General features: G+C 37.8%; 1 long non-coding RNA gene across 1 annotated transcript in view; it reads right to left on the bottom strand.

The window, feature by feature from the left end:
* Positions 1-5582: 5582 nt before the first annotated feature.
* Positions 5583-11635, bottom strand: part of LOC136147959 (uncharacterized) — a 103019-nt gene continuing 96966 nt past the window's right edge. The window contains exon 2 of the long non-coding RNA XR_010659417.1: positions 5583-7562. This is a non-coding gene — a long non-coding RNA (uncharacterized lncRNA). The remainder of the gene's footprint in view (positions 7563-11635) is intronic.

Below are 11635 nucleotides of genomic sequence, written 5' to 3'. Positions count from 1 at the left end.
TTTTCCCATTGAACTCTGGTCTGCAGAAGTGTGCCTCAAAGATAGTTGGAAGCAGTCAGTAGTTATCAAATAAATAAAATAAGCCTATGCATTTAGTAAGTCTACCTATACAAGTTTGGTAGTTACTTTGTCAAAATTATGACAATTAGGTGTAAATAAAGAAACAAATGCACAAAATCCAACCAAAATAATTCCAAATATAAATGGGGAAGAAATATACAGTATACTCTATTATGTAATTTTACAATGAGATAGGTTTTAGCAGAACATGATGCTTCAATTGGCTGGAAAATTATACCTCTTGACTGCCCTTTGGTATTAGACTTTGGTGGGATTACTAATGGTTAGCTCAGTGCTGTAATGATTTTCAAAGGAGGAAAAAGCGTCCACAGATTTTGAAGCAGCTTAAACCACATAATTTGGCTTTTCAGAACTAGATCTTGTAGCTGGCAGAGTCCCAACCCTCTCTTCCTCAGCTACATGGCAACCTGGATAAGGCCCTGTGGATCCTGGCTGCCCGACTGCCTCTGATCTGAGGAGCTGATGCAGAAATAACCTCATTGCTCATAGATACCTCTTCACAACGGCAGAATTAATATGGCTCTCCAAATACCAACTTGGGGCCATTGGAGAACTCCTGCTGTGGAGAAGATGAGGTTTTAAGACATGAAAAGAAGTCCTCACATGTCTTCTCCCTTTGCACTCAGGACAAGCGTGCTAAGTCGCTTCAGTCGTGTCTGACTCTGTGTGACCATATGGTCTGTAGCCCTCCAGGCTCCTCTGTCCCCAGGATTCTCCAGGCAAGAACACTGGAGTGGGTTGATATACCCTCCACCCGGGGATCTTCCCGCCCCAGGGATCAAACTTTGCCTCTTACACTTAACCTGCATTGGCAGGCTCTTGACCGCTCGTGCCACCTGGGAGGCCCTTGCCCTAAGTACAAAGGCAGTAAAAGTGGGCAGAGACTCAGAGAGAGGCTCCTGTCACCCACTAAGTAACCCACTGAGCCAGCCACTTCAGAGACACTTCCTAAGGTGCCCACCCGGCCTACACTCCGCTCCATCTCTAAGAAATTCTCTCCTGCGTCTCTATAGTCACAGAGGTGAAGTCTTCCCTGCCGATTCCAGCCACTCTGGCCTTTGTTCCACTTCTTCAGCATGAGGTCCAACTTTCAGGCTCAGGGCTTTTGCACAGACTATTCACTCTGACTAAAACTTCCCTAACACTTACCTTCTTTACTTCACTCAAATTCGAGCTGAGGCTTAAATGTCACTTCCTCTGGGAAAGCTTTTCTCTTCCCCTGGGCAAGATTATGCATCTCTGCCTTACACTTTTGATACATCCTTCATAATAAGGAAAACTCTGCATTTAAACAGCTAGTCCACCATTTTATGTGTTCTCTGTGATTAATCAATCAATGTATTGTGTTAAGTGTTCTCTGGAGTTTGGCAGTGAGCCCAACAGAGGCAAAAAGCAGACGTGTTTTGTTCTTTTCTATATCGAGAAGATTTAGCATGATTCCAGCATAGAGTAGATGTTTAGTAATTAGACTTTGAATGACTGAATGAATGTTTGATAGGTGAATGAATTGCAGGAAAGCTATCTTTTACTGATTTTTTTCTCCTTTGAATTTGGAACAATATATGTGTCCCTAGTAAGGTGAGAGACTTTATGCCTAAGTTTTTTCAAAAAAAATTTCCAACCTCACAGATCATTGATTTGTTCAGCTGCAGACTTAATCGCATCCTGTGTTCTAAAAATGATCATGATTTGAGGCAGGAAGTAAGTACATAAAAATTCCCATTCTCTGATTCATAAATTTCTTACTAAGTTGTCTGTCTTGATAAAGATTCTGAAATCCTCAGGGCTGAATGGTGGGATTCCAACTGCATCCTTTCAGGGGCCTCCATTCTGATAAAACGAACTAAGAACACTTAATTCAAGCCTGAGACTCTGCTATAATACTTCCAATTATTGAAACTTATTTCAGTATCTAGTTCAGCCTAAGGTATACGTAGGCACTTAATAATTGATGGTCATTATTATCAATGTGATTGATTATATCAGCATTCTTGTCATCTGGACAGTCCTCCCCTCTCCTAATGAGCTTGTCTATTTCTTACATTTCTGTCAAGTCCTTTCAAATGGGTCCAGAATTTTTTACTCTGATCCTGACCCATGAACTCAGGCTTTTTTCTCCTGTCTCTTTTTCTGATGCTACTAGCTAGTTTGCTTCTCTTCTAGGAACTACAGAGCGTTCCATTCAGGGAAGCTCATCTGTTGGAAACCCCTAGCTACTTTTTGGATCACTATCTTAACAGATCATTTTGTCTGAGATTGGAGATTATTGAAGCCCTTGGATATCATTGTCATGTCCTCTGATCTGAAATACTAGTATTAAGTCACTTCATTTGAGCATCTCTGACTTCTAATAGTTAAGAGCCTAGATTTGAGAGACACATTTTGAAGAATAGATCCTCCATCTATTTGCTGTGAAAACTTGGGAAAATTATTTAGTCCCTAAGTGCCTCTTTCCTATTTTATAAAACAAAAATCAATAATAGTACCTGCTTCCAAGGGCTGTTGTCAAGATGAAGTGAGATGACACGACAGCAAAAGACTACTGGCAAACTTGCTTCTCCCTGGTCTGTCTGTCTACCTGTGACCATTATTTCTTGCTTGGTCTTAATATCTGCCCCAAGGTTTTGCTTGATGTGACTGGTCCATGTGCTTGTCCCAGTGTATGACCTGAAGGCAAAAATACATTACTGGCTCTTTGGGAAATAAGGATTGCATAGGTAACAATATTTTAAGTAGTTTTTGTGTTAACTTTCTAGGATTGGCTGATCACAGTAGCAAATATTATTTTTGTGATTCTTTCACTTGCTGGGCTATCTCTCAAATAAGCTAGATGGTGGATTTTTTAATTTAAAACAATATAAATGAAAAAATTTTAAATTTTGTTAATGAGAATTCTGCCTCTAGGAGATGGAGTAGACATACTCCCCTTATCATCACACTAAGTACAATTAATAACACTGAACACTATATTTAAAACTAATATAATAAGACTCTGAAATATAGAAAGAAGGTGACAGATGGTCACAAAAACTTAGGACTTAGGGAATGGCATGGTGTTTAGTTACCTGAACTTTCTTTTTGCCTCATACATCCTTAGTGAGAGCTGATAAAGCTAGCAACCTGGAAATATCAGCCAGAGCAGATAAATATGCCCCCCCCCCAAACCCGCTCTTTCTAGCCAAGGACCAGGAAAAGACAGAAAAATTTTCAGATAGTGATTGCTCCATTCCAACTAGACAACACAGAAAAAAGTCTGTGTTGTCAGCCTTGCCAGCAAAGGCTGAGTGGGCATCCACTCAAGGATGAAAGGAGAAAATATAACACTCCCGCTGCAATGGAGTTGGAGGAGGTTGGGTAAAGAGCTAGAATTTTATTCCCTACTAGCAGTATTAAGTTCCTCAACCACAGTGTCAGTGCAGACTACCTGGCAGCCTAGATTTCTATTCATACTTGTCAGTAATGCTTTTAATCTCCACTCAAATGGCATCAGATGAAGGCTAATGGAGAGTGGTAACAAAGCCACCCCCCCACTGCTGTCAGTGGAGACATAAGTCAGAACTTTCACCTCTGCCCAGCAATAATGAGGAGCCTTGCCCACATGAGTATTAATGATGGCTAAGTGGCAAACTGGAAAAGACCCTGATGCTGGGAAAGATTGAAGGCAAAAGGAGAAAAGGGTGGCAGAGGATGATTTGGTTGGATGGCATTACAGACACAACGGACATGGATTTGGGTGAACTCCAGGAGATAGTGAAGGACAGTGAGGCCTGGTGTGCTGCAGTCCATGGGGTTGCAAAAAGTCAGACATGACTTAGCGACTGAACAACAAGTGGTAAATCCACTATTCTATTCCACGTGGCAGTAAAAAAATAATACCTTCCCCTTTCCCCTCCATAGGTCATATCCAAAAAATGCAACTTAAACTGAAGTTTAATAATATCAAGAATTGTCCAAAATAATTTAAAAACATCCATGTTTCAATACAAATTACTTATCAGATCAAGAAACAGGAGGATCTCACACTAAATGTAATAAAATCAAGAGACTTCAATGCTGATATGACAGAGCTGTTAAAATGATCAAACAAAGATTTTAAAGCAGCAACAGTAAAAGTATTTTATTGACCAATTACCAAAGTACTTTTAACAAATTAACTAATAAAAAGTCTCAGCAAAGAAATACTCTTAGCAAGGAAACGAAAGATATAAAGAGGAACCAAGCAAATTTTAGAAATAGAAAGTAAAACTACTGAAATGAAAAGCTCAGTGAACGGCTGCAATCATAGAATGGAGGGGGACAGGGGAAATCATCAGTGAATGAAAGATATAAGAATAGACATCACTCAATCTGAACAACAAAGAGATAACAGACTTAAAAAATCAATGAAGCTTTTGGAATCTGTGGGACTATAATCAAACACCTAACATTTTTATTATTGGAGTTTAATAAAAATAGGTAAAAGAGGAGAGATGAAAAAAGTACACATAGGAATAATGACCAACAACTTCCTAAATTTGTCAAAAGACATACATCTCCAGATTCAAGAAGCTGTGTAAATTCCAAACAGGATAAACTGAGAGGGATCCATGCAAAGACACATTTTAATTAGTATTTTGAAAACTAAAAGACAAAGAAAAAGTCTTGGAAGTGGTCAGAGAAAAATCCACTTTATCTGTAGGGAAAAATTGAAATAAAATGATAGCAGATTTCTCATCAAAAATGTTGGAGGCCAGAATAAAGTGGACAATATTTTTCAAACAGTGAAAGAAAAGAATTGTCAATCTGGCAAACCATAGCCATCAAAAATATCCTTCAGGAATAAAAGGTAAATAAAGATATTCTTAGAGGAAGAGAAACTAAAATAATCTCTCACTCTCAGACTTATTCTAATAAAAGTGGCTAAAATAAGTTTTCTAAACAGGAAAGAAATTTTAAAAAAGAACCCTAGAAATTTGGAGAGGAGAAAATAACAAAGTGAAGAAAACATTAAACATTTTTCTTCTTCTCTTGAATTTTCTAAATTTTTGATGACTGATACAAAACTTTTAACACTGTATAATATAGTTCTAAATGTTGGTTGAAGAAATATTTAAGCCAATTGTGTTATCAATAAGGGAGTGCAAAGGAAGTTAAAGGGAGGAAACATTTTGGTTTATAATCGGCTTAAGTTATGTATATACATATATATATGAGATGATATATCATATATATATATCACATACATAATTATAATATTCTAAGTATAATGCGATACCTAGAATAATCACTAAAAAAGCTGCACAAAGAGATATACAATGTGAAACTAAAGATAAATAATAATGTATTCTTAAAAAATTTTAATTAACCCATAGACAGTCAGGAAAAGGAACCCAGAAATAAAACATGTTTTATTCAGTCACTAAATTGTGTCCAACTCTTTGCAATCCTGTAAGACTGTAGCATGACAGGGTTCCCTGTCTTTCATTATCCCCCAGGGTTTGCTCAAAAGAGAACAACAAAAATGAAAACAAGATGTCAGGTTTAATCCTAAAGTATTAATAATTATATTAAATGTAAATGGCATAAACATACCAATTAAATGGCAGATATTGGCAGAGTGATTTATAAAACATAATCCATCTGTTTTATATATATATATATATATATATATATATATATAATGCAAACATTAATCAAAGGACAGTAAGAATAGATGTATTATTATCAGATAAAGTAGATTTTAGAGCAAAAAAAATTACAAGAATAAAAGAGCAACATAAAATGATAAAAAGGTAAGCCCACAAGTGGACACAGAAATACAGAAATTCTATGTATACATATACAGACAACAGATCTGTAGAATGTTTGAGGCAGAAATAGATAAAACTAAAACAAAAATCATACACTCAATTATAATTGGAGACCTCAACACCTTTCTCTCAACAGTTTATTGAAAAACTAGACAGAAAATCAGCAAGGCTATAGAAAAACTTAATAGCACCATTTAAACAACAGTATCTACTCAATATTTTCAGAAAACTCAACAACAGCAGAACACGCATCGTTTTCAAGTGCCCATGAATCATGTCCCAATATAATCATATCCTGATGGAGAAACTTAAAAAATTTAAACTAGTGAAATTGTAGAGTTTATTCTTTGACCACAATGGAACCAAACTAGAAATCAATATGAGAATTTACAGAAAAAATTTCCAAATATTGGGAAACTAAGCAGCATATCTATAAAAAATCCATGTGTCAATAGGATAGCTTCAGAAGAAATTTTAAAATGTTCATTTAGCCAAATGAAAATGGAAATACAATTATTAAAATTTGTAGGACAGATAAAGCAGTGCTAAGGAGGAAATATGTACAACTAAATTCACATATTAGGAAAAAATGTCTCCAATCAATACTCTAAACTTCCACTTCAACTCAGAAAAGAAGAACAAAATAAAACCAAAGCAAACAGAAGGAAGGAAATAATAAGAGCAGAAATTGTTGAACTTGGAAACAGAAACACAATAGAGAAAATCAATGAAACCAAGAGATTATTCTTCAAAAAAATCAATAAAATTGACAAAGAGCCAGCAAGACTGAGGAAGAAAAAATAAAGGAAAATAATTACAAACATTTGAAATGACACAGGGGATACCACTAGGACCCTGCATATGTACCAAAAATATATAGATATATTATGAACAACTCTTCACATATAATTTGAAAACTTAAATGAAATAAATCATTTTATTGAAAGAAAACAGCCAATATTTATCCAATATAAAATAGATTATGAAATATATGATTGCAATTACCATAGAACTATTCAGGGATTTGAAACCAACTATTAAGCAATTGAGTTTGAAGTCCTTATAAAACCGATTAATACTGCTTATTTCATATAGTTTTGAGAGCTAAGAAATTTTAAAAATCATATGAAATATCTTTTATGTTTTATGTTCTTTAGTAATCTGATAATATATTCTATTTTTTTTTCCTCCTGAAAGTTGTATTTACACTTAAATCAATGGTGCATTTGAGGTTAATTCTGAATACATGTGAAGTTTGTTCTGTTTTTGACCAATGATTTAAGTATGAATCACTACCTGCTAACATATATAAAAAAACTAAATATCTAAGGCCAGATAACAGTTGATTTGCAGTTCAATACAACTTGAAATTCAGCTCTTATCATTTTAACTAAGGAGAAGGCAACGGCAACCCACTCCAGTACTCTTGCCTGGAAAATCCCATGACGGAGGAGTCTGGCGGGCTCCAGTCCACAGGGTCGCTAAGAGTCCAAAAGGCCTGAGCGACTTCACTTTCACTTTTCACGTTCATGCACTGGAGAAGGAAATGGCAACCCACTCCTGTGTTCTTGCCTGGAGAACACAGGGACGGGGGAGCCTGGTGGGCTGCCGTCCGTGGGATCATACAGAGTCGGACACGACTGAAGCAACTTGGCAGCAGCAGGAGCACTTCAGCTATGCCATAGCCATGACCTGTAAAATGAGAGTCCTATAAAATGAACTATCCTGTTGTGATTGAGTGCAAAAGACTCGGTATAGGGGCTCCTAGTCTAATAATGGTATATTTGTATCTAATTATCTGTCGTATCTTGGGCAATTGCTTAAATTCCTTGAATTGGCAACTGAAAAAAGTTGCATGAGATTATTTTATGGTCCTTTCCTTTTAGCTATGATTTATTTTTTTTTTTTTAATTCAAGCCCAATATATCTCATCAGAACCAGATTAAGGGGCAAGAAAACCAGGGTATTTTTGGAAAATTGGATTTCCCAAAATCCAATGGTCAAACAAATGGTCAAACAAAGATGGTCAAAGATGGTCAAACAAATATTAATTTCATCCCACACACTCTTCTTGCAAAGTGATGCTGACAATTCTCAACTGAAAGATGAAGTCTCTGGTCCATCCAGTCAAACCTCAGCATATTTTGTAACTGCTTCCACCATGAGAACATGATGAAAACTGACACTTGCCTGACTTCTGAGGCTAGGTTATAAAATGCAATATAGCTTCACCTGAAGCCCTTTTCTCTCTCTTTTTTACCGTATGTACTTATACCTTTGAGAGATCTGATTAACTATGTAAGTAATTCTGAAGATGCCATGGTGGACATCACATAGAACAACTCAGAGTGACAAAATATTCCTGAGGACCCCTGCTATCCCCAGATATCCAAGTGTTCTGAGCTGGAATTCCATGTATATAAGTGAAGAAGTTTTCATGACACTAGCTCTAGTCACATTCAGAAAACTAAGATCATGAGAAACGCTGGGCTGGCAGAAGCACAAGCTGGAATCAAGATTGCCAGGAGAAATATCAATAACCTCAGATATGCAGATGACACCACCCTTATGGCAGAAAGTGAAGAAGAACTAAGGGCCTTTTGATGAAAGTGAAAAAGGAGAGTGAAAAATTTGACTTAAAACTCAATGTTCAGTAAACTAAGATCATGGCATCCAATCCCATCACTTCATGTCAAATAGATGGGGAAACAGTGGAAACAGTGGATGACTTTATTTTTCTGGGCTCCAAAATCACGGCAGATGGTGATTGCAGCCAAGAAATTAAAAGACACTTACTGCTTGGAAGGAAAGTTATGACCAACCTAGGCAGCATATTAAAAAGCAAAGACATTACTTTGTCAACAAAGGTCCATCTAGTCAAGGCTATGGTTTTTCCAGTGGTCATGTATGGATGTGAGAGTTGGACTATAAAGAAAGCTGAGCACAGAAGAATTGATGCTTTTGAACGGTGGTGTTGGAGAAGACTCTTGAGAGTCCCTTGGACTGCAAGGAGATCCAATCAGTCCATCCTAAAGGAGATCAGTCCTGGGTGTTCACTGGAAGGACTGATGTTGAAGCTGAAACTCCAATACTTTGGCCACCTGATGTGAAGAACTAACTCATCTGAGAAGACCTTGATGCTGGGAAAGATTGCAGGCAGGAGAAGAAGGGGACGACAGAGGATGAGATGGTTGGATGGTATCACCGAGTCAGTCGACATGGGCTTGGGTGGACTCTGGGAGTAGGTGATGGACAGGGAGGCCTGGCGTCCTGCGGTTCATGGAGTGGCAAAGAGTCAGACATGACTGAGAGACTGAACTGAACTGAACTGCTCCTTGGAAGAAAAGCTATGAGCAACTTAGACAGCATTTTGAAAAGCAGAGACATTACTTTGCTGACAAAGGTCTGTTTAGTAAAAGCCATGGTTTTTCCAGTAGTCATGTATGGATGTGAGAGTTGGACTATAAAGAAAGCTGGGCACCAAAGAATTGATGTTTTTTAACTGTAGTGTTGGAGAAGACTCTTGAGAGTCCCTTGGACTGAAAGGAGATCCAACCAGTCCATCCTAAAGGAGATCAGTCCTGAATATTCATTGGAAGGACTGATGGTGAAGCTGAAACTCCAATTCTTTGGCCACCTGATGTGAAGAACTGACTCACTGGAAAAGACCCTGATGCTGGGAAAGACTGAAGGCTGGAGGATAGGGGGAAGACAGAGGATGAGATGATTGGATGGCATCACCGACTCCATGGACATGAGTTTGAGCAAGCTCCAAGAGTTGGTGATGGACAGGGAAGCCTGCCATGCTGCAGTCCATGGGATCACAAAGAGTTGGACACGACTGAATGACTGAACTGACTGAGCTCTCGCCACCATCAGTCTATGACTTCAGAACTACAGAGTTGAGTTGCACTTAAATTTCTGACTCATGTGTATCATGAGAGATAATATATATTCATTGGTGTTTTAAGTCACTAAGCTTTGGGGTAGCTTTTTAAATAGTCACTGTTACTAGAATAGTGCCCATCTATGGATTCTTAAAACATCATTGGAAATACAGCAAAATGGAGAAAAGTATATTTACTTGAATGCTTTAGAGTACATGAATGTATGAATAAATTTATTGAATATAAATCCCACTGATAACCACATCTTAATAGTATCAAGGGTGTACATTTTGCATATTTGTAAAAAAAACAAAAAAACAAAAAACAAAACCTAGAGTCAGAGGAACAGGATGATGGAGCCAAATATTTGCCAATAATATCTAAAGCCAACACATTAGGGTTAGTTCATTTTCATATAAGCTTCTGAACAAGCTTTATTTTGGGGAGCTCATTATAGAAAGGTAACTTTTCTCCTGCTGTGGGATACAATATCCCTAAGAGCTTTCCATTCCAGCCAAAGCTTTCATAGCTCTATGGCTTGTACAAAAGTATATGGTTTTACTCTGTGCTAAGTCTTAAAGGTAAATTTTCTCATTAGAAACTCTAGAAATCTAAGGAAAGCTTGGGCTCTTGATTCAAGCTATAAAAGTGTCCAAGAGGGCAGCTAAGTTAAGAGAGTAATAAAATCTGGTACAGATCTATTGCTTCTGATTAGGTCTGTTGTGTCAGATTATATTATTGTTCAAAACAATTCACTCCCATTTTGAGAGGAGTTTACATGTTCTTTGTGTTTGTTACGTAACTTACCATGCCAGTGTGTAGGTGGCATACACTTTCTTGTCCCATTGGAAGACTTGCCCACTATAATCTGAGCGAACGTGATGTGGGCCATGGTGGAGCAGAAGCCTTAAATATGACTGCACAATTCAACTTAGCCTCTGGCTTCTGCTTTCTGCTCTGAGAATGGCACTTTCCAAATAAAAGTTGCTCCTATAGTCTGGAGGTCTAGTAGACAAGACAGGTGGAACTCTACTGGTTTAAAGCCTACATATAAAGTAAGTTAGAAATAAATCTCTGTGTTATATGACCCTGAGACACTGGAGTTGTTCGTCACTCCAACAAATCTTCCCTGGTGGCTCAGTGGTAAAACAATCTGCCTGCAATGAAGGAGATCATGGTTCAATCCCTGGGTTGGAAAGAGTCCCTGGAGAAGGAAATGCAGCCCACCCCAGTATTCTTGCTTAGAGAATTTCATGGAGAGAGAAGTCTGGCAAGCTACAGTCCATGGGGTCGCAAAGAGTCAGACACATCTGAGCAAGTAACACTTTCACTTTCATTGTATTAATAAAGCCTTTTTTTTTTTTATTAGTTGGAGGCTAATTACTTTACAATATTGTAGTGGGTTTTGTCATACATTGACATGAATCAGCCATGGAGTTACATGTATTCCCCATCCCAATCCCCCTTCCCACCTCCCTCTCCACCCGATTCCTCTGGGTCTTCCCAGTGCACCAGGCCCGAGCACTTGTCTCAGGCAGCCAACCTGGGCTGGTGATCTGTTTCACTATAGATAATATACATGTTTCAATGCTGTTCTTTCGAAACATCCCTCCCTCACCTTCTCCCACAGAGTCAAAGCCTGGTTTTGAGTGACAGAAACACAAATCACATGAGTTTAAGCAAAACAATAGCTATTATTTTTATATAAATTAATAAAATTCGTGTGTGTGTGTGTGTGTGTGTATGTTGGAAGTAGAATATTAACTGGCTTTTAGAAGTTGAAATTTTCCCTGGTGGCTCAGCTGTAAAGAATCCACCTTCAATGTAGGAGATGCAGGTTTGGTCCCTGGGTCAGGGAGATACTCTGGAGAAAGGAAT

The sequence above is a fragment of the Muntiacus reevesi genome, chromosome 16 (assembly GCF_963930625.1).
Source record: "Muntiacus reevesi chromosome 16, mMunRee1.1, whole genome shotgun sequence".
Taxonomy (NCBI): domain Eukaryota; kingdom Metazoa; phylum Chordata; class Mammalia; order Artiodactyla; family Cervidae; genus Muntiacus; species Muntiacus reevesi.
The sequence above is the reverse complement of the archived record's forward strand: the minus strand, read 5'-3'. Positions and strand labels throughout refer to the sequence as shown.